This window comes from Pleurodeles waltl, chromosome 6, assembly GCF_031143425.1.
Source record: "Pleurodeles waltl isolate 20211129_DDA chromosome 6, aPleWal1.hap1.20221129, whole genome shotgun sequence".
NCBI lineage: Eukaryota > Metazoa > Chordata > Amphibia > Caudata > Salamandridae > Pleurodeles > Pleurodeles waltl.
Window position 1 is genome coordinate 1,402,428,842 of NC_090445.1, and position 23,609 is coordinate 1,402,452,450.

General features: G+C 51.1%; 1 protein-coding gene across 2 annotated transcripts in view; it reads left to right on the plus strand.

Moving 5' to 3' along the window:
- VPS13D (vacuolar protein sorting 13 homolog D) overlaps positions 1-23,609 on the plus strand; it is a 2,230,750-nt gene that overhangs the window by 1,458,885 nt on the left and 748,256 nt on the right. The window lies entirely within an intron of this gene.

Genomic DNA, 23,609 nt, shown 5'->3' on the forward strand with positions numbered 1-23,609 from the left:
CCCCACGGGTCTCCCAGGGATCATTTGTCACTTCTCCTCGAGGAATTTGCAGTACTCTTGGCCAAAGAAGCCATAGAGAGGATTCCAGTGCCAGAAGTAGGCTGTGGTTGCTATTCCTGCTACTTTCTGGTCCCCAAAAAGGACAAGGGCCTTCCCCCATCCTAGACCTTCAAGCCCTCAATCTGGTAGAGACGTGCAGGAAGTTGGCTCTGTATATACTAGTATATACTATTTCAAAGTAAGAAATAGCATGCACAGAGTCCAAGGGTTCCCCTTAGAGGTAAGATAGTGGCAAAATTAGATAATTCTATAATTCTAATGCTCTATTTTGTGGTAGTGTGGTCGAGCAGTAGGCTTATCAGAGGGTAGTGTTAAGCGTTTGTTGTACACACACAGGCAGTAAATGAGGAACACACACTCAAAGACTTACTCTAGGCCAATAGGTTTTTACATAGAAAGCTATCTTTTCTTAATTTATTTTTAGAACCACAAGTTCAAGATTTGATGTAAATACATAAAATGCAAGGTACTCCACACGGGTAAGTTAGGAACTTTGAATTAGAGCAATAACATATACAGTATTTGTTAAAATGGCAATAAGCTATTTTAAAAGTAGACACAGTGCAAAAATCAACAGTTTCTGGGGGAGGTAAGTATTGGTTAGATTGTGAGGTAAGTAAGACACTTACAAGTCTCAGTTCCTGGGCATAGGCAGCCCACCGTTGGGGGTTCAAGGCAACCCCAAAGTTACCACACCAGCTGCTCAGGGAAGAGGTGCCCAAAACACACAGGCACCAATGGAAAACAGAGGTGCTCCGGTTCCAGTCTGCCAGGAGGGTAAGTACCTGCGTCCTCGAGGTGCAGACCAGGGGGGTTTTGTAGAGCACTCGGGGGGGGGGGGGGGGGGGGGGACACAAGTAGGCACACAAAACACACCCTCAGCGGCACAGGGGCGGCCGGGTGCAGTGTGCAAAGCAGGCGTCTGGTTTTGTATTGGATTCAATGGCGGGACTCCGGGGTCCCTCTGGTGGTGCAGACAGCGCACAGGGGCGCTTCTCGGGCCAGCCACCGACTGGGTTAGGCAGAGGGTTGCCTGGGGGTTACTCCTGCGCACTGAGGTTCGGTTCCTTCTGGTCCTGGGGGCTGCAAGTGCAGTTCTTGGTCCAGGCATTCGGGTCGGTCAGGGGGAGCCTCTAGATTCTCTCTGCGGTCCAGGGGGGTCATCTCGGGCTACTCACGGGGTTGCATTCTCCTGGGAGTCCTCCCTGTGGTGTTGGTTCTCTGGACCTCGAGCCAGGGGCATCGGGTGAAGTCTCAGGCTTCCGGCGGGAAGAGTGAGGTCTTTGAAAGTTGCAATATTGTTGCTGTTTGTTGAGCAGAGCCGCTGCTCATGGGAGTTTCTTGGTCCTTAGGTTCAGGGCAGTCCTCTAAGGCTTCAGAGGTCGCTGGTCCCTCTTGGATGCATCGCTGTTTGCAGTTTTTCGAGTCAGGCCGGTAGGTCTGGGGCCAAAGCAGTTGTCGTCTTCCGTCGTCTCTGCAGGCTTGTAGGTCAGCAGTCCTCCTTCTTTAGTTCAGGGTGCAGGAATCTGATTTCCTGGGTTCAGGGTTGCCCCTAAATACTAAATTTAGGGGTGTGTTTAGGTCTGGGGGCAGTAGCCAATGGCTACTGTCCTTGAGGGTGGGTGCACCCTCCTTGTGCCTCCTCCCTGAGGGGAGCGGGGCTCATCACTATTCCTACTGGGGGAATCCTCCAAAATCAAGATGGAGGATTTCTAAAGGCAGGGGTCACCTCAGCTCAGGACACCTTAGGGGCTGTCCTGACTGGTGAGTGACTCCTTGTTTTTCTCATTATCTCCCCTGGATGTGCTGCCAAAAGTGGGGGCTGTGTCCAGGGGGCGGGCATCTCGACTAGCTGGAGTGCCCTGGGGCATTGTAACACGAAGCTTGAGCCTTTGAGGCTCACTGCTAGGTGTTACAGTTCCTGCAGTGGGGAGGTGCATGTGTTAGGGGAGGGGTCCCTAAGGGTGGCACAACAGGCTGCAGCCCTTAGAGACCTTCCCTGGTCACAGGGCCATTGGTCCCACTGGTACCTTTTACAAGGGACTTATCTGTGTGCCAGGGGTGTGCCAATTGTGGAAATGATGGTACATTTTTATTATAACAACACTGGTGCTGGGGCCTGGTTAGCAGGGTCCCAGCACACTTCTCAGTCAAGTCAGCATCAATATCAGGCAAAAGTGGTGGGTAACTGCAACAGGGAGCCATTTTCCTACAAGTCGTCTAGCTGCAGATTCTTTACCTTTGAATTCCCTGGCATCAGCTTGTCTGCCCTGGACCCAGGAGACTAGATGGTAGCGTTGGCCTTGCAAAACACTTATTTTCTGATGGATACAACTAACTGTGGATTCCTCACCTAAATAATTTTCCCCCATGCACCATCATCCGATGGAAATTTTTCTTCTAGCTCTGCACGTCGACGATGATGTCACAATTGCCCGACTCCCACGCGACGCCGTATGACGTCATCCAGGCAATAAGAGGTCCTCGTCGGCGTGCAGACGTCAGTTCCCTTTTTTCCATGCCTTCGAGTAAAGTTTTTTTCTTCGAGGCTGCCAGGGAGCTACTGTTTCACTTCGAGTGTTACAATGCCTCAGCCACGAAAATCGGGTTTTAAACTCTGTAGGGAGTGTGGTGGCCGAATGTCGGTGACAGACCCACATGAAAATTGTTTGTGGTGTCTGAGCTCTGACCATGAAGTCGAGGCTTGCGGTTCATGCCAGCGTATGAATCCGAAAGCACTCAAGGAGCGGGAGGCCAAGTTATTCTTGGCGAAATTGAAGAAGAAGGAAAGACATCATCATCGTAGGTCTTCTTCTAAATCTTCTAAATCGCACAGGCGTCATCGAGACTCCCGGTGCCGGCATGGATCACGTCGTTGTTCGAGTAAGGACCGATCCCGTTCGAGGTCGCCATCATCTCGACGCCGAAAGACATGGGAGGTTAGTCTGATGGTAACACCTCCGCCTCGGACGACTCCTACTTCTCCAACGTCTCCTCTGTCTGTCTTCGAGGTCGCTCCTCATCAGGATCCGGCGGTTTCACAGGCACAGACGGAGATGCCCGAACCGACGCCGGTGTTGCCTCAGGCACCAACTCCTCAGGGATATCCAGTGTTCCCGGCGCCAGGTGCAGATCCTGCCGCATTTCTTAACGCAATGTTTAACATCTTCGCCACCATGGCTCCGGGAGGTGGCCAGTCTAGACCTTCAGGTCCTTTGGCGTATGACATGGGTGTTCCGGATCCGTACAGACCGATGCCTTTCCTTCCTACAGGAGGTGCTGGTTCGGTGCCGGTACCATTGGCGTCACCTAGAAGGCCTATGACGCCGACGACATCTGTTGCCCCGGCGCCGATGAGTTTGCCACAACCTCAATCGACGCTGAAGAAGCCTACGGTGCCGATGGATCCGGCGTCAGATGAATCCGAGGGTCAACGCCGACCGAGGTCTACGGCGTCAGCAGACGCCTTATCGATGCCGAGAATGGAGGCCAGGCTCCGCTGCAGGAGATTGGCTCTGAGGCTGCTTGAGGAGCAGGATTATGAGAAGCAGCTCTTGGAAGAGGGTGAGATTGTAGAGCCCCTGGGAGACCTGCAGGGCTTCGACACTGCCAGTGGGTTGGACACTTCCCTGGAGTGGGAATTGGCATTCCCGGGGGAGTACACTGAAGAAGCTGCTTCTTTCCATTCGGTGGTGAGGAAGGCAACAGATTTTCTTGACCTTCCTCTTCCAGCTGCTGACATAAAGACTAACATTCTAACGAAAGTGTTGCATCTTTCTTCAGCAGTGGCGGAGCCGCTTCTTCCATTTAATGGAGGTGTGGAAGAAGCCTGTGACTTCGACAGCATTGAATAGGTCTGTTGCAATGAGGTATCTGGTGGCTCGTGGAGATCCAGCTTTCTTGTCAAGACATCCGACTCCACAAAGCTTGGTGGTGCAAGCCTCATGCTCCTCCCGTACTGCTCCAGGATCTTTTCCAGTGGTTCCTGGACAGGGAATCCAAGAGAATGGACCAATCTGCAAAAAAGCGTTCTCTTCATGCAGCATGGCCCTGAAGTCGACAAATGCTACCTGTATCTTGGGCAAGTACATCTATGTCCTGATGGATGAGGCCAAGACACACTCTGGATTGCCTCAGGAGGTTCTGAAGCTTTTAGCAGACGCTCAGGCAGCTGCGACCAAGGTTATCTAATCTGGACTTGATACATCTGACTCCGTGGCCAGAGCTATGGGCACATCCATAGCAACAAGAAGGCGTGCCTGGCTACGATCTTCAGGATTCACTCCTGATGTGCAGTCAACCCTATTTGACTTACCCTTTGATGGAGATAAACTCTTCGGGACAAAAGCTGACTCTGCCTTTGAGCGGTTCAGGGAGAGTAGGGCCACGGCAAGATCCTTGGGCTTGCAAGCTTACGCCTCTACTCCTTTGAGATAATTTAGGAGGTTCAGGGGGTTTGGGAGTGGCTCTTTCTTTCGGGGGAGATTCCAGTCAGCAAGACAGCAACCTACTACTGCTCACCCCTATAGATCATATAGGGGAAGGGGTAGGGTTCGTACCAGAAGGGCCACCCAGCAGCACTCTGCCTCTTCCTCTTCCTCCGGAGTGGTGCTGCAGGTAAAGCAGCCTTAGTCCTCCATCACTTCCTTTGCATGCATCTCCTGTAAGGGGGGGGAGATTGTCTCAGTTTCTCCACATGTGGGAGTCAATAACATCGGACTCCTGGGTCACCGATATTGTGGGGAAAGGTTATACTCTTCCCTTTCGGGAGATTCCCCCTCTCATCCCTCCCCGCCCATCCTTCTGTTCGGAAGACCATCTTCTTTTATTACAACAGGAAGTTCTAGTCCTTTTGTCGAAAGGTGCAGTATAGTTGGTTCCAGAGCAGGAGAGGGGTCAGTGCTGCTATTCAAGATATTTCCTGATCCCCAAAAATGATGGTCGGGTGAGGCCAATCCTGGACCTGAGGATTTTGAATTGGTTCCTCAAGCAGGAAAAGTTCAAAATGCTGACCCTAGCACAGGTTCTTTTGGCGTTGAACGAAGGGAATTGGAGGGTGGCTGTCGACTTGCAGGATGCTTACTTTCATATCCCGATCCTCAAGTCGCACAGGAAGTATCTCCGGTTTGTGGTGGGGTCACAACACCATCAGTTTGCGATCCTTCCGTTTGGTCTTACTTCAGCACCTCAAGTCTTCACAAAGGTGATGGTGGTGGTTGCAGCAGAGCTCAGAAGGAGGGGGATAGCAGTTATTCTCTTACCTGGACGATTGGTTGATCAAAGCCAAGACTCCGGAGCTCCTGCGGCGTCACCTGCAGTCGACAACCCAGTTGTTGTTTGATCTGGGCTTTTCGGTGAACGTGCCCAAATCTCACCTGGAGCCCTCTCAACGCCTCCTGTTCATAGGGGCAGTACTAGGCACAACATTGAATCGGGCCTTTCCTCCGCCGCAGCGGATTCAGGACACTCAGGCGCTGATTCCAATGTTCCAGAATGGAGCGTTCGTTCCAGTCCTCAAGGTACTTCGTCTGCTCGGTCTGTTCGCTTCTTGCATTCTGTTGGTCACTCATGCACGCTGGCACATGAGGGCTCTTCAGTGGTGCCTCCGCAGGCAGTGGTTTCAACACAAAGGGGGTCTCAAGGAATCGATAAGGATCTCTAGGGACGCTGCAGCGGAACTTCGATGGTGGGCTGCGATCGGCAACCTTTCTCAAGGAAAGCCGTTCTCGCTGCCACCTCCAGTGGCCACAGTGATAACGGATGCTTCCACTCTAGGGTGGGGAGCACATCTGGGGGACCTGGAGGTCAAAGGTTATTGGTCTCCAGTGGAACAGAGGTTTCACATCAATCTGTTGGAATTGCAGGCAATACGTCTGGCTCTCAAGGCCTTCCTCCCTTCCCTTCGCAGTCGGTCGGTTCAAGTCCTGACGGACAACACTACCGCGATGTGGTATATAAACAAACAGGGACGAGTGGGGTCGTACCTTCTCTGCAAAGAAGCTCTGCGCCTCTGGTCCTGGGCACAGGACCATCGGATTTGCTTGGTAGCGAACCATTTGGCCGGAGTTTTGAACGTACATGCGGACAGTCTCAGTTGGCACATCTCGACCGATCACGAGTGACGTCTTCATCCAGACCTGGTCCTTTGCAAGTTCCGGATGTGGGGGTTTCACACAAGTCATCTTAATAGCTCCGGATTGGCCAAGAAGGGTGTGGTATTCAGACCTTATCCAACTCTCTCTGTGCCCTCCACTCCGTCTTCCTCACAGAGCAGATCTCCTCTCGCAGGGGCAGGTTCTACAGCCCCACCTCCAGAGCCTGCACCTACATGCCTGGGGATTGAACGGGGCAATCTGAGTACTTTTACTCCCACCTGAAGTGGTGGACGTTATATTATCGGCCAGGTGACACTCCACCAAATCTATCTATGCAAGCAGGTGGGCTAAATTTGTGACTTGGTGTGGAGAGAATCAAATTGATCCCTTACGTGCCCACTTATCTGACATTTTTTCGTTTGTGTTATCTTTAGCGCAGAGGGGTTGTGCAGTTGCGACTGTTAAGGGTTATTTGTCCGCGCTGTCAGCCTTTCTGTGCCTTCCAGACCAACCCTCCTTGTTTAAGTCCCCAATAGTTTTGAGGTTCATTAAGGGTCTCACTAACAAGTTTCCGCCCACTCCATTCGTTATGCCGCAGTGGGATTTGAACTTAGTGTTAGCTTTTCTGATGGGTTCACCGTTTGAACCGATGCATTCATTTTCCTTAAGGTTTTTAGTTTAAAAATGTTTTCCTGGTGGCCATTACGTCAGCTAGGAGGGTGAGTGAGCTCCAAGCTCTTAGTGTGGAATCCCCATATACTTCCTTTTAAAGGGACAAGGTGGTGTTAAGGGCCAAGGCAGCTTTCTTACCGAAGGTTGTTACACCCTTTCATTTAGGACAGTCCATCACACTTTCCTCCTTCTGATGGATACAACTACCTGTGGATTCCTCACCTCATGAATACTCCCATGGCGCCAGCATTCGACGGAAATCTTCTTACTAGTCTCTGCACGTCGACGAGGACGTCACTGTCTCGCACGCGACGCCGTCTGACGTCATACAGGCAATAAGAGGTCCTCGACGACGTGCGGACGTCAGTTCCCTTTTTTCCGTGCATTCGAAACGGTTATCTTCGAGGGAGCAACTGTTACTCTTGCGGTTACAGTGTATATCTTGCTGCGTACTCTTTCTCTGTGGAAATAATGTCGCAGAGAAAGTCTGGATTTAAGCCTTATCGTGAGTGTGGAGGCAAGATGTCGGTGACGGATCCTCATTCCGATTGCCTTTGGTGTTTGAGCTCCGACCACGACGTCTCGACTTGTGATTCATGTCAGCACATGAATCCGAAGGCCCTTAAAGAACGTGAGGCGAAGCTGTTTATGGCCAAGTCAAAGGAGAAGCATCACAAGAAGTCTTCTCCAAGACATTGGCGTCATCGAGACTCCCGGCGCCGTAGAGAATCTCGGCGTCATTCAAGGGAGGCTCGTTCCAGGTCTCCGGATCGGCGCCGAAAGACATGGGAGGTCAGCCCCACGGTGACGCCGCATCCTTCGACGCCGTTGCCCTCTCCGGCGTCACCAACTTCGCCTGGACAGGCGTCGGTGATTGAGGTATTGGAGCCTCAAGTGTTTTCTCCGGCGCAGACGCCGAGGCCGGCGTCGGGGTCGCCTCCGAGACAGGCACCCCAGTATCTGGCTTTTCCCACCCCTGGAGCCGATAGTTCCGCATTCTTGAATGCGATGTATGCCATCTTCCAACAGATGGCTCCAGGGGGTGCTCCGGCTGGGCCTTTGGCCTTTTCTTTGGGTGATCCTGTGCCTCTTCGGCCGGCACCCTTTATGCCCTTTCTCCCGTTTGGGAACGTGGGCTCGGCGCCAGTGTCGGCGCCGGTGGCCGCTCCGGTGGCTTCGGAGGGATTGGCCCCAGGGATTTCCATCCCGTCGACGTCGAGATTTCGGCCTGTGACTCCGGTGGGTCCATCTGTTTCAGCTGCTCTTCAGTCGGCGCCGAAGTTACCCGTGGCGCCGGATGCGGCGTCGGTGGCTTCGGAAGATCGGCGCCGATCTCCGACTTCGGCGGAGGCATTGTCGACTCCGCGGATTGAGCAACGACTGCATTCAAGGAGGCGTGCTCTCCGGGTACTAGAAGAGCAGGAGTACCAACGAGCCCTAGAGGAAGGAGAGCTAGAGGACTCGGGTGATGGGCTGCGTGGACTGGAGTCGGCCAGTGGGCTGGACACTTCCCCTGAGTGGGACCTTTCGTCCCCGGGGGAATATACTGAGGAAGCTGCTTCCTTTCATACAGTGGTACGGAAGGCAGCTAGTTTTTTGGACCTGCCTTTGCCGGTGGTGGAGGCGAAACAAAACCTTTTGACGGAGGTGTTGCATCCGGCCTCAGCCGCGGCGGAGCCTCTGTTACCTTTTAATGACGCTCTGCTGGATCCGGTTTTAGAGGTGTGGAAGAGGCCGGCATCTTCCCCAGCAGTTCACAGAGCCGTGGCCAGGAGGTATCGGACGGCTCCAACTGATCCTGGTTTCCTATCTAGGCACCCTACGCCGGAGAGCTTGGTAGTGCAGGCCTCCTGTTCGTCCAAGTCAGCGCCTGGTTCTTTCCCGACGGTGCCTGGGGACAGAGACTCAAAAAAGCTAGAGGCGCAGTCGAAGAAGATTTTTTCGTCCTGCAGTCTGGCGTTAAAAGCCACTAATGCGACCTGTATCCTGGGGAGGTATATTCATGCTCTGATGGATGACATCTCCTCTTCGTTTACAGAGCTTCCCCAGGGTCTTTTGGATCTTGTCTCTGATGCCCAGGCTGCTGCGACCCAAATTATCCAGACGGGACTGGATACCACCGACTCGGTAGCCAGAGCAATGGGCACAACTGTGGTGGAAAGGAGACAGGCCTGGCTCCGTAACTCGGGCTTTTCGGCAGATGTACAGTCCACATTGTTGGATCTCCCGTTTGATGGGGACAAACTGTTTGGGGCTAAGGCTGATTCGGCCTTGGAACGTTTTAAGGAGAGCAGGGCCACGGCTAAGTCGTTGGGACTCCAAGCTCCTTCTTCCACGGCCTCTTCCAGATTCTTCAGGAGGTTTCGTGGATTTGGGCGTGGCTCTTCCTCCTCTTCCTTTCGGGGAAGATATCAGCAACCTGCCTCTTCCCATCCCTATAGATCTTTTAGGGGGAGGGGTAGGGTCCGCACCAGGGGAGCCTCTCAGCAGCACTCTGCCTCTTCCTCATCCTCTGGCGGGGTGCAGCAGGGGAAGCAGCCTTAGGCTTCCACCATTTCCCACTCACTCCTCTCCTGTAGGGGGAAGATTACAGCATTTTCTCACCAAATGGGAGACTGTTACGTCGGACACTTGGGTTCTCAGTGTTGTGGGAAAAGGCTACACCCTTCCCTTTCGGGAGTTTCCGCCCCTCATCCCGCCCCGCCCTTCGTATTGTTCACAAGAACACCTCCTGTTGCTAGAACAGGAGGTAGAAGTCCTCCTTTTAAAGGGCGCGGTGGAGTTGGTCCCGGAGCAGGAAAGGGGTCAAGGAGTTTACTCAAGGTATTTCCTGATTCCCAAGAAGGATGGTCGTTTGAGACCAATTCTGGACCTGAGGATCTTGAATTGGTTCCTCAAGCAGGAAAAGTTCAAGATGCTGACCCTAGCACAGGTGCTTTTGGCGTTGAACATGGAAGACTGGATGGTGTCTGTCGACTTGCAGGATGCTTACTTTCATATCCCGATACTCAAGTCACACAGGAAGTATCTCCGGTTTGTGGTGGGATCGCAACACTACCAGTTTGCGGGCCTTCCGTTTGGTCTTACTTCAGCACCTCGAGTCTTCACGAAGGTGATGTCGGTGGTTGCGGCAGAGCTCAGAAGGAAGGGGATAGCAGTATTCCCTTACTTGGACGATTGGTTGATCAAAGCCAAGTCCCCGGAGCTTGTGTTGCGTCATCTGCAGTCAACAACCCAGTTGTTGTTCGACCTGGGCTTTTCGGTGAACGAGCCCAAATCTCACCTAGAGCCCTCTCAGCGCCTCCTGTTCATAGGGGCAGTACTGGATACAACATTGGGTCGGGCCTTTCCTCTGCCTCAGCGGATTCAAGATATTCAGGATTTGGTTCCAATGTTTCGAAATGGAGCGGTAGTTCCAGTCCTCAAGGTCCTTCGTCTGCTCGGTCTTTTTGCCTCCTGCATTCTGTTGGTCACGCATGCTCGCTGGCACATGAGGGCTCTTCAGTGGTGCCTCCGAAGGCAGTGGTCTCAACACAGAGGGGATCTAGAGGGTACTGTCAAGATCTCCAGAGATGCTGCTGTGGATTTGAAGTGGTGGATTGCAAGCAACAATCTTTCACAAGGAAAGCCGTTCCAGCAGTCGCCACCAGTGGCCACAGTCATAACGGATGCTTCCACTCTAGGGTGGGGAGCTCATCTGGGGGATCTGGAGATCAATGGTCTTTGGTCTCCAGAGGAACAGATTTTTAACATCAATCTGTTAGAGTTACGGGCTGTACGTCTGGCTCTCAAGGCCTTCCTCCCTTCCCTTCGTGGTCAGTCGGTACAGGTCCTAACGGACAATACTACCACGATGTGGTACATAAACAAGCAGGGAGGAGTGGGGTCGTACCTTCTCTGCAGAGAAGCTCTTCGACTATGGTCCTGGGCAAAGGACCATCGGATTTGCTTGATAGCAAACCATCTGGCCGGAGTCTTGAACGTGCGTGCGGACAGTCTGTCGCCACTTCTCGGCAGACCACGAGTGGCGTCTCCATCCAGATCAAGTCCGTTTAATCTTCCAGAAGTGGGGGTTTCCTCGGGTAGATCTGTTCGCCACTCGAGAGAACGCGCATTGTCCGTTGTTCTGCAGCCTTCAGTATCCGATGCAGGAAGCGTTGGGGGACGCGTTTCAAATGACCTGGTGCGGCCAGTTGCTTTACGCGTTTCCTCCCATACCCTTGATTCCTCGAGTATTGAGGAAGATTCGCCAAGACCGGGCTCTAGTAATCTTAATAGCTCCGGATTGGCCAAGGAGGGTGTGGTACTCCGACCTTCTCCAACTCTCAACGTGCCCGCCGCTCCGTCTCCCTTTCAGGGCAGACCTCCTCTCACAGTCGCGGGGGCAGGTTCTACACCCCAACCTCCAGAGTCTGCACCTACATGCCTGGAGATTGAACGGGGCAACCTGAGTTCCTTCTCTCTCCCGCCTGAGGTAGTGGATGTTATATTAGCGGCCAGGCGACACTCCACTAAATCTATCTACGCTAATAGGTGGTCTAAATTTGTTGCGTGGTGTGGAGAGAGGCAGATTGATCCTTTACATGCTCATCTATCGGACGTTTTGTCTTTTGCTCTATCTCTGGCGCAGAAAGGTTGTGCAGTGGCTACCATTAAAGGTTATTTATCGGCCTTGTCAGCCTTCATATGTCTTCCAGACCAACCATTTTTATTTAAATCCCCTATTGTTATCAGATTCTTGAAAGGTCTTCTAAATCAATATCCTCCAAAGCCATTCGTTATGCCGCAATGGGATTTGTCCTTAGTCCTGACTTTCCTTATGGGGTCCCCTTTTGAACCTATGCATTCTTGCCCCTTGAGGTATTTGGTTTTAAAAACAGTCTTCCTGATAGCTATAACATCAGCAAGGAGAGTGAGTGAGTTGCAGGCCTTATCAGTAAAACCCCCTTATACAACTTTTTATGGGGATAAGGTGGTGTTGAGGACCAAGGCTGCTTTCCTCCCGAAGGTTGTTTCACCCTTCCATTTGGCTCAGGCAATTACTTTGTCCACGTTCTATCCTCCGCCTCATCCTTCCAAAGAGGAAGAAAGACTGCACCGTCTGGACCCAAAGAGAGCGTTGAGCTTCTTTATCGATAGAACAAAGGATTTCAGGCTGGAGGATCAGCTGTTTATTGGATACGTGGGCAAGAGGAGAGGAAAGGCAGTCCACAAGAGAACACTATCCAGGTGGGTTGTTCTTTGCATTAAAATATGTTACTCTTTGGCAAAGAAGGATCCTCCTGAGGGCATTAGAGCTCATTCCACCAGAGCTAAGTCGGCCACTTCGGCCTTAGCCAGAGGTGTTCCTGTGGTCGACATCTGCAAGGCCGCAACTTGGTCGTCCCTTCACACTTTTGCAAAACATTACTGTTTAGATTCTGAGGTTAGAAGGGACGGCCATTTTGCACGGTCAGTGCTGCAGGATTTCTTGGTTTGACCATTTAGGCACCCACCGCCGGGCGTGGTACTGCTTTGGGACTCTATTCATGAGGTGAGGAATCCACAGGTAGTTGTATCCATCAGAAGAACGAGTTACTTACCTTCGGTAACGACTTTTCTGGTGGATACATTAGCTACCTGTGGATTCCTCACGGTCCCACCCGCCTCCCCGTTGCCTTTATGGTCTTGCCAAGTAATCCTTGAGTGCGCTCCTCTTGGTCTTTGAGGGTGCAATAGATGTATATATATAATATATTTATATATATATAGGTATATGTGTATATATCTTTATGTATATACTTGGTGTGTGTATATATTTTAAAAGAGAGAGTTTTATATATATATATATATATATATATATATATATATATATATATGTACATAAAAAGATTTACAGTTATTCATACAATGTGGTGTATTTTTACAATATAATGGATGTTGCTTTGTTCTTTCATTGCATTGCCTGGTTGTTCTCATGCACGTAAAAAATGATTGGTACTGACGTCCGCACGTCGTCGAGGACCTCTTATTGCCTGTATGACGTCAGACGGCGTCGCGTGCGAGACAGTGACGTCCTCGTCGACGTGCAGAGACTAGTAAGAAGATTTCCGTCGAATGCTGGCGCCATGGGAGTATTCATGAGGTGAGGAATCCACAGGTAGCTAATGTATCCACCAGAAAAGTCGTTACCGAAGGTAAGTAACTCGTTCTTCTATCCTCCACCTCATCCATCAAAGGAGGAAGAGAGCCTACACCGACTAGATCCAAGAAGAGCATTGAACTTCTTCTTCGACAGGACGAGAGAGTTCAGACAGGACGATCAACTCTTCGTCGGTTACGTGGGGAAGAGGAAAGGCAAGGCTGTCCACAAGAGAACGCTTTCCAGGTGGGTCATTCCTTGTATCAAATTGTGTTATTCTTTAGCAAAGAAGGAACCACCTGTTGGGTTGAGAGGCCATTCCGCCAGGGCTAAGGCGGCCTCCTCTGCCTTAGCTAGAGATGTTCCTGTGGTTGACATCTGCAAGGACGCAACTTGGGCATCCCTCCACACGTTTGCTAAACATTGTTTGGATTCTGAAGCCCGGAGGGATGGCCATTTTGCACGGTCAGTGCTGCAGGATTTCTTGGTTTGACCATTCAGGCACCCACCACCGAGTGCAGTACTGCTTTGGACTCTATTCTTTAGGTGAGGAATCCACAGGTAGTTGTATCCATCAGAAGAACAAGTTACTTACCTTCGGTAACGCCTTTTCTGATGGATACACTAGCTACCTGTGGATTCCTCACGGTCCCACCCGCCTCCCCGTTGCCTGGTTGGTCTTACCAAGATTTCCTTGGGTGAGCATCTGTATGTTGTTGATATGTATATACTGATGCATTTATTTATATATGTGTATATAATTGTTTATATATATATATATATATATATATATATATATATATATATATATGTTCGATGGCATGTGTAGCTGCAGATATATAGATATATTTGATATGGTAGAACTGTTTACAGTAGGATGTTTATTTCTACTTGTTATGTTTTCTATTGGTTGAATTAAATGATGGTAAATACGTTTTGATTGATGTGTTCATGTCAAATACGTAGTATCAGTGTTCACCTGTTCGCCTCAAAGGCACGTAAAAAAATAGTGATAACTGACGTCTGCACGCCAACAAGGACCTCTTATTGCCTGGATGACGTCATACGGCGTCGCGTGGGAGTCGGGCAATTGTGACGTCATCGTTGATGTGCAGAGCTAGAAGAAAAATTTCCGTCGGATGCTGGCGCCTGGGGGGAAAATTCTTTAGGTGAGGAATCCACAGGTAGCTAGTGTATCCACCAGAAAAGGCGTTACCGAAGGTAAGTAACTTGCTTTTCTTCCTGCCTGCCCACAGATGTTACTTGCGATTTACTGTAGACCACAAGCACTTTAAATTCACTGTGATCCACTTTGGTCTTACCAGCGTCCCTCAGGTGTTCAACAAGGTGATGGTAGTGGTTGCAGCTCATCTGCAGAGATCAGGGGTTCTGCATTTGGTGGGTTTCTCTATAAATGTGCCAAAATCACATCTGACTCCCTTTCCAACACTCCTTTTCATTTGGGGCTGTTCTGGACACAGTGAAAATTTGGGCTTATCCTCCTGAGAGGCTAGTCCAAAATATTCAGGCTATGATACCAATGTTTCAGCCTCTATTCTATATTTCAGTGGGAATAACTCTGAGGCTGCTGGACCTCATTGCCTCCTGGATCCTGCTGGTGACACATGCCATATGACATATGTGGGCTCTCCTGTGGAACCTGAAGTTCCATTGGGCCCAGCGTCATCTCTCCAACATGGTCCAGATCTTGAAAGAAACTGCCTGGATAATGAACCGTGATCTGGCCAGGGGCAGATCCCTCTCCCTTCCTCAACCAGATTGGATATTAGTGACAGATGCGTCATTTCAGGGATGGGGCAGCCATCTGGGAGAGGTAGAGATCAGAGGAACCTGGTCTCCAGGTGGAAGCGGGGCTTCACATCAACATGTTGGAGCTCCATGCAATCGATTTGGCATTGGAAGACTCTCTTCCCTCTAGTAAGGGGAAAGTGGTGCAGGTGGTCATTGACAACACCACCACCATTTGCTACTGCAACAAGCAGGGCGGGGTGGGGTGATAGACCCTTTGTCATGAGGCTCTGCGCCTCTGGACATGGCTGGAACAACAGGGCATATCCCTGGTGGTTCACCATCTGGCGCGTTCTATGAACACCAGAGCAGACAAACAATGGGAAGAGCCTTAGTTAGTTCTGTTTACCTTCACTGAGAACATGTGATGTTATCAGTTAACAGTTTTGGGCATTGGAGTTTCCAAGGCAGGGATCACCCGGAGGCTCCTTTAATCTTGAGTGGAACTCAAGCCTCCTGCACGCCTTTCCACCCATACCACTCCTGCCTATAGTTCTCAAGAAGCTGAAGAATGACCGGACTCAAGTAATCTTTGTTGATCTGGACTGGGCAGGGAGAGTGTGGTATCCCGAGCTGCTGAGCATGTGCATTGATCCTCCGATCAGCCTGCCCCTTTGTGAGGATCTTCTATTGCAGAAGCAAGGGAAGAGTCTTCACCTCTCTGCTTTCTTGCGTGGAGCTTGAACAACAGTAGGTGACAGCTTTTGACCTACCTCCCGAAGTATGTAACACAATCTTGGCAGCCAGGCATCCCTCCACCAAAATGGTATATGCCTGTCATAGGAAGAAATTTGTGGCATGGTGCACAGACAAGTCTGTTGACCCCTTCCTGCCCCTTTTTCTTAGGTCCTCTTGTTCATACTGTACCTGGTTCAGCAGGTCTCTACCTTGGGCACTCTTAAGAGAAATCTGTCTGCTATTTCTGCTTTTTTGCAGTTGCCTGAGCAACCTTCTTTCTTAGAGTCTCCTGTTGTATATAGGTTCCTCAATGGTCTTACCCATCTCTTCCCTCCTTCTCCATTCATTATGCCCCAATGGGATCTTAATTTGGTTCTGAACTTTTTGATGTGCTCTCCTTTCGAGGGTCTTCAAAACGGCCCCTAAGGCTTCTCACTTTGAAAACAGCCATCTTGTGGCAATTACATCTGCCTGCAGGGTGAATGAGCTGGGATCTTAACATCTAAGCCGCCCTACCTCTCTATCTATACTATCCTAAGTGGTGATTCGCACTAGGACTTCTTTTCTGCCAAAAGTGGTCACTCCTATTAATGTAGGTCATTCTATCACCTTGCCTACCTTTTATGCACCCTCACTTCCTTCTAAGGAAGAGGAGAGGCTCCACCACCTGGATCCAGAAAGTGCGCTGGTGTTCTACATTGATTGAAAAGAGTTCCGGGTGGATGACCAACTCTTTGTAGGGTGTGTGGGTGCGAAGAAAGGACGAGCAGTGCTGAAGTGGAGAATCTCCAGATTGTCACACTGCATTAAGATCTGCTACACATTGGTAAAAATAAGCAACTTCCCAAAGGCTTACAAGCTCATTCTACCCGAGCAAAAGCTACAACCACTGCATTAGCACAAGGAGTTCTGGTCCTGGAAATCTGTCAGGCAGCGACGTGGGTGTCTGTGACGGGCTGGACCCTGCTCGCCCACACTCCGCTCCTGCTTGTGCTGACTCTGCCCCTGGTGCTCTGAGGCTCCCTGATAGTGATTGGTGGAAGGGCCAGCAGTGGCGATGCGCTGACACTTCAAAAATGCTACGGCAGACTTTCATGGCGTTCAGAGCTTTGGAGGAAATCCAAGGAGACCAGGGGAGTGCTGTGAACCCTTTCGTGGAGGAAGAAACACCCAGCAACAGAGACATGAAGGTGAAAGACCAGGAGCGGACGTCGCCAAAGAGTCGGAGACGGCGGTCTCCTACAAGCACTGAAGCTGCAGACGGAAGACGAGCGCCCAGAGAACCTGCTCCAGGCAACCGGGGAGACGAGTGGCTGCATCCCGCCACGCTTCAGGAGAAGCGTGGCCCTACGTCCCTGAACGAGAGTGTGAGTGAGAGACAGAGGGTATAAGGAGGGAGGTCGGAAAGTGTGGAAAGGCAGGAGGGGAAGGACAAAAACGAGGAATCATAACAAATACGAAAACGGAGGAAAGGAGGGGGGGGGCTGGAACAGAGTAAACAGACAAATAACGGAGGAAAGGTGGGGAAGGAAACAAATATAATACTTACCCCGAGTCCTTGTAGAAAATCTGAAACGAAGGCCAGCAAATCCATGTGTGGGTCTGCATTAAAGGAAAATAGAAAGGATAGAAGTGAAAACACTGAAGAAAGACAACATCTATTATTTGATACTAAACGGAATGTAATAAGAAGAACAGAGAGTCAGGGAAGGGGGAAAGGCTACAAAGACTAAACCGCGATGGGTGGCATGTACACTTACCGCTATCTTCTCTCCACATGCACTTCCCGGGGATGACCTGTGAACCAGGGAGACAGAAACGAAGAGTGAAGACAGAATCTCAAGACAACCCCCACCCTCAAGTCATACAACCAAATACTCACCTGTTTTCTCCTACATCTTCAACTTTCAATAAAAAATAAACCTTTCTTCAGACTACTGCGGTCTAGAGTGCTTTATACACGACTACCCGCTCACAGTGTCTCTGCACACTTTTAACCAAACACTACTGCCTGGACAGTCAGGTCTATAAAGGTGTGTTTATTTGCCTGTTCGGTCCTTCAAGACTGTGTTGTTTAAAAATGGTCCACAGACCTACCTCCGGGGATGGTATTGCTTGGGTATCTATTCAAAGGTAAGGGATCTGCAGCTTGAAGTCTCTATTAGATGGAAAAGTTACTTACCTTCAGTAACGCCTTATCTGGTAGAGACGATATCCAGCTGCAGATTACTTACCGACCCACCCATCCTCCCCACTCTGCGAATGGATTTCTAGGAACAGGGTCAACCCCCTTTCAGGGCCCTAGTTTTGGCACACCAGTGGTCAGTGTTCTTTGTGGCTCAATGCTTCTCTTGGGGAAAGTCGTGAAAAGAAACTTATGATAGCGCATCTGGGTGGCGCCTATATCGGATCCATGGCGTCATTTCCGGTGCGCAAGCCGCTGACAATTGATGCAGAGCTGATCAACAACACCTATTGGCATGGAGGGGTAATGCTCATAAAAACTCTTCCTGATCCAGTCTGATGCCTAGGGAGAATTCAAAGGTAAAGAATCTGCAGCTAGATATAGTCTCAACCAGATAAGGCGTTGTAGGAATGTGCCCCTTTTTGACATGGTCATTCCCACTTTTTGTCTAGTACATAATGCAATTTTGACTGAAAGCATACTGGGTTCCTGCTAAACAGGTCCCCAGTGCCATATCTCTTACCCTAAAACTGTGCAGGTGTTCCCCAATTGGCCCCCTGTAATTTGCTAGTAAATTGTACCCCTGGTACCTAGGGCATGGGTACCGAAGAGGGTCCTCAAGGGCTGCAGCATGTATTGTACCACCCTCAGGGATCCCTTACCTAGCACATGCACACTGCTGTTGCAGGCTACGTATCTTGGTACAGCTAAAAGTAAAAACACAACATGGCACATAGCCTGTGTTCCCTGTCCCCTAGCACTTCGTGCACTGTATGTAAGTCACCCCTACAGCAGGCCTTACAGCCCTAAGGTAGGGTGCATTATATTACTTGTGAGGACATATCTTCTATTCGATTCTTAGACATAGTGAGTGAACAGGGTAGCAGTTTTAAGTCTATGTGCTGGACACTGTTCATTATGAGTTCTCCAGTTACATGATGATTTCCCTGAAAATAGGGATATTTGGTATCAAACAACTCGTATTAATAAACCCTCACTGATGCCAGTGATTAATTTATCTGATGGAGACTTCTAGCTGCAGATTCCTTACCTTTAGAATTTCCTGGTCTCAGCTTGGAATCCGGAGCTTGTGCAGAGCAATATCCTTCGGGTGGCATTGTTCTGATCTTCGTGGCGTCGTTGTAGCCGTTTGTGATGTCATGGTCGCCTGTAAAGGCACCACCCAGGTGCACAAACCTCAGTTCTTTACTTTCTGCGCTGGTTAAAGGCTGATCTGGAACAGAGCTACCCTCTGTCTTTTTTGATAGGCCTTTTTCAACCCCTTTGTCTAGACTTTTTTTGCGGCTGTGCAGGATGACTTTGAGGAAGACGTGGTTCAATCCGTGTGGTGCATGCCACTGTGCCATGTCGGTGACGGACCCCCACCAGGTATGTCTCTGGGGCCTAGACTTAGACCATGACTCTAAGTCGTGTTCGGACTGCCAGGCCGTGGCCCAGAAAGCTTTGATGGAACAGTCCCTGAAGCCAATGGTGGCCCTGCAGTAAACGTCAGTGGGCGCAACTCCTCAGTGGTCACGGTCCTGGCTTGAGGAGGAGGTCGCTGGACCACTCCAGGATCCCTGTGTCCTCTTCATCTCACTCAAAGTCCTCCGGGCACTTGGGGAAGAGCCACAAAAAGAAGAAGTCCAAGACTTTAACTTCACCTTGACAGTCGGCGGATGAGCGAGTCAGAAACGTCGACATTCCAGGCACTGTTCTGCAGAATCGCTTCCGCACCTTTCTCCTTTTCCGGTAGCCGGAGCGACCCCCGCTCAAATTAGAGTTTTTCAGTGGGCTGGCCCTGCCGGAGTGCCTTCAGGCCCTGCCGGGTCAGCAGAGGCCCCATCAGGTTCCACTCCGGCAGCTTCGGCCCCGGCCCCGTAGAGGGTCTCTTGGATCGACGATGTGTCCACACTGTCGACCTTCTCCAGTGTCACTCCCAACTTCGACGCTCCTGGCGCCACAAGGCCATTCTTATTACCTATGAGATGGGACGCAGATGACGGTGCCCACAGGTGTCAGACATTATCTGAGCATTACTACAAGCTGCCAGGAACTGGTGAGGAATGTGAGGGGCATCAGGACTCTATAATGTCCCAATTAGAACCTACAGACTGGTATGAGCAGCTTGGAGAGGCCAGTGGACTGGACATCTCTCCAGATACTGCCATTCTGTCACCTCCTACTGTGGCTACGGAGAAGGGTGCATCATATGCAATGGCGGTATGCAGTACAGCTGAGGTCCTGGACCTTGAGCTTTCCTCGGTGCAGGTCAAGACTAACATCTTTACAGAGGTGATTCATCCGGGGACTTTGCCATCGAAGTTTCCCTTTAGTGGGGCCCTTACCAATGTCATGCTGCGGATGTGGTCCAAACCCACCACAGCGGTGCCTGTAAACAAGACAATTGGCCACCTCCATTGCCCAGGCGACCCTAGCTTCCTCATGCAACACCCCATCCCGGAGAGCTTTGTGGTCCAGCCCTCCAATTCCCACACTGCCTTCCGTTCCGCAACGGCCAATAGGAAATCCAAGAGGCTGGACCAATTGGGGAAAGAAGATGTTTTCTTCCTCCAGCTTGGCATTGAGATCGTAAACATCTCATGCCTATTTGGCCCTTTTTCTCATACTCTATGGGATACAGTGGTGCAGGTGCTGGCTTAAGTCTTGGAGGATGTGCGGGCCACTCTCTCACAAGCAGTCAAAGATCAAAGGGATGCAACAAGGCTTACCATCAGGTGTGTTTTGGACATGACGGATTCACCGCCTAGGGCGATTTCCTCGACAGTGGCCCTTCAACAGCATGCCTGGGTACGTACCTCTTGCTTTTCAAGGGATGACAAGACAAACTTCATGGACATGCCCTTTGATGGGACCTGCCATTTTGGCGAAAAAGCAGACTCTGGGCTGGAGTGCTTTAAGTACTCCCATGCATCTGCAGCTAGAAGTCTCTATCAGATGAACAAGCTACTTACCTTCGGTAATGCATTATCTGGTAGAGGCTATATCTAGCTGCAGACTCCCTACACCCACCCATACCTCCCCGCTCTGCACACACTTCTGCTATGGTTAGGGATTGTCCTATTCAGAGCCCTAGTTTTTTTAGCACAGACGAACTGTTGGTTCTTTTCATGGCTCTGCGCTTCAGGCGTGGAAGTTTGTGGAAAAGTAACTGATGTACGCACGCCTGGGTGGTGCCTTTATAAGTGACTGTGACATCACAGACAGCTCCAACGATGGCGACGACACCACGTGGATCCAAATTACACCACCTGACGGCGATCGCAAGGGTTTTGCTCTGCAAAAGTTCAGGATTCCAAGCTGATGTCAGGAAATTCTAAAGGTAAGGAATATGCAGCTAGATAGTCTCTACCAGATAACGCGTTACAGAAGGTGAGTAACAGAAGGTGAGTAACTTGTTAATTAATACATGCACCCTCCAAACCTACCAGCCTGCCACCACCAGAAATGCTCCTGACTCCCAAGGGTGAAAGCCCTTGCTCTTAGGTGGTCAGAAACAAAGCCTACCCGGAGAGAGGTGTTTATACACCCCCACCCCACAGGATGACCTGGAAATATTCCAAGGCAGGGTGCTTCAAAGAAGCCCACTGCCTGTGGTATGCAGTTCAGGCTTCACTCAAAGGAGAGATGCCGACTTCCTTGCCCCAGGGCCCATTTGGCACCTGGGCAGGCAGGAAATTTAGTATTCAGAGAGCTGTGTCCACCCCTCAGGTCAATTCCACCCCTAAGGTGTGCTGCCTGATGTGGACACCACACTTAGAAATCTGCCATCTTGGTGTTGATAGATTTAGGAACTCTGGGACAGGGTTATGTCCACTGTAGGAAGCTGGCCTGGTGTGTGGTGAGCACCTATGCTGTTATCACACTATGGCCCTCATTCTGACTTTGGCAGGCGGCGGTCGCCGCCCGCCAGGCGGGAACTGCCATTTGGCCGTCCCGCGGTCAAAAGACCGCTGGGGCCATTCTAACTTTCCCGCTGGGCCGGCGGGAAAGGGGCCTGCAACACAGAAGCCGGCTCCGAATGGAGCCGGCGGTGTTGCAGGTGTGCGACGGGTGCAGTTGCACCTGTCGCGCTTTTCACTGTCTGCATAGCAGACAGTGAAAAGCAGGCTGGGGCCCTGTTAGGGGGCCCCTGCACTGCCCATGCCAGTGGCATGGGCAGTGCCGGGGGCCCCAGGACACCTGTTCCTGCCATCCTGTTCCTGGCGGTAAAAACCGCCAGAAACAGGGTGGCAGGAAGGGGGTCAGAATCCCCATGGCGGCGCTGCTTGCAGCGCTGCCATGGAGGATTCGCCAAGCCGGAGGAAATCCGGCGGGAAACCGCCGGACCCGGTTTTCCGACCGCGGCTTTACAGCCGCTGTCGGAATGGGCAATGAAGCACCGCCAGCCTGTTGGCGGTGCTTCAGTCATCCGTGGCTCTGGCGGTCTTGGACTGCCAGGGTCAGAATGACCTCCTATATCTGACAGAGAATTCTAGTTGCAGATTCCTTACCTTAGAGTTTCTCCCAGGCGTCTGACTGGATCCAGAGATTATTTCTTCGAGCAATACCCTTGCGCGTTGGTAGGTGGTGTTGGTCGACTCTGTGGGTGTCGTTGGCGTCGTAGTCGCTGTGATGTCGGGAGTAGTATATAGACGCCGCATCAGTGCAGTGACGTCAGTTCTTTTCTTTCCATGCCACATACTGAACTGGAGAGAGCTACTCTTGGTCACTTTTTGACCAACTTCGACTCTTTTGTCTACTTTTTGTGCGTTTTTGGTGTGTTGAAGAATGTCCCCGAAGACCGGCTTCAATCCGTGCGAGGGCTATCACCGCATGATGTCTGTGACAGATCTGCATCGGGCCTGTTTGTGGTGCCTGGAGCAAACCATGACCCGAAGTCGTGCTCCGAGTGCCGGGCCATGCACCCGAAGGCCTTGAGGGAGCGGTTCCTCAAGCTTATGGCAGCCTAGCACTCGACTCCGCGTAGATCACAGTTTTGCTCAACGGGAAGTTCTCGAGACCGGTCGCGGAGCCACCACGACTCGTCTTCTTTTAAGTCTTCGGGTGAAGGTAAGAAGAAGAAGGAGTCAAAGAGATCCCGTCACCCTTCGAGTTCGCCCAGACGCTTGGCTGATGTGATGTGGGAGGAGGGTCGACGCTCAAGGCCTCGGACTTTGGAGCCTGCTTCTGGGTCCGCTCCACACCTCCCAGATTTTCTGGGAGCCGGGGTGACCCCTGCCCAATTAAAGAGTTTTATGAGGCCATGCACCACATTTTTGGGTAGCCTGACCCAGATACAGCGCCTTCAGGCTCAAATGGTTCGGTCAGGGGGCCTTCGGGTTCCACACCAGCGGCTACGGCACCAAATTCCTCTGCGGATCTGCTCTCGGATCCGCACAGATGCAGGTCGTACTTTTGAGACCTTCCCCTGCACTGGTTCGATTGTTGACGCTCCCGACATCAGTGGTGCCCACTATCAGCGGGGACCCGATCCTGATCCCCAATGACTCAGTCAAACCGGCGTCAGCCGCTGCCACCTCCTTCTTTGATGGGGCCCTTTCACCCCAGGTTGGATTCTGACCCTTATTGTTATGGGTTCAAATTCGGGGCAGGATTGGAGGGGTCCCTGGACCCTTATGAATACCAGGATGACCCTAACCTGGACTGGGCACAGGAGTTAGGCGAGGCCAGTGGTCTGGATACCTCTCCAGACGCTGGCATTCTGTCTTCTTTTGCCGTGGCTACAGTGGAGGGAGCAACTTATTTTATGGTGGTGAGTAGAGTAGCTGAGGTCCTCAGCCTTGAGCTGCCTACTGTTCAGGTCTAATCTCCTGACGGAAGTGCTTAAACCAGGGACTTCCACATGTGTGCCTCTTCTTCCATTCAGTGAAGCTGTAGGAAGCTGGCTCTGTACAGGGAGTGCAGAATTATTAGGCAAATGAGTATTTTGACCACATCATCCTCTTTATGCATGTTGTCTTACTCC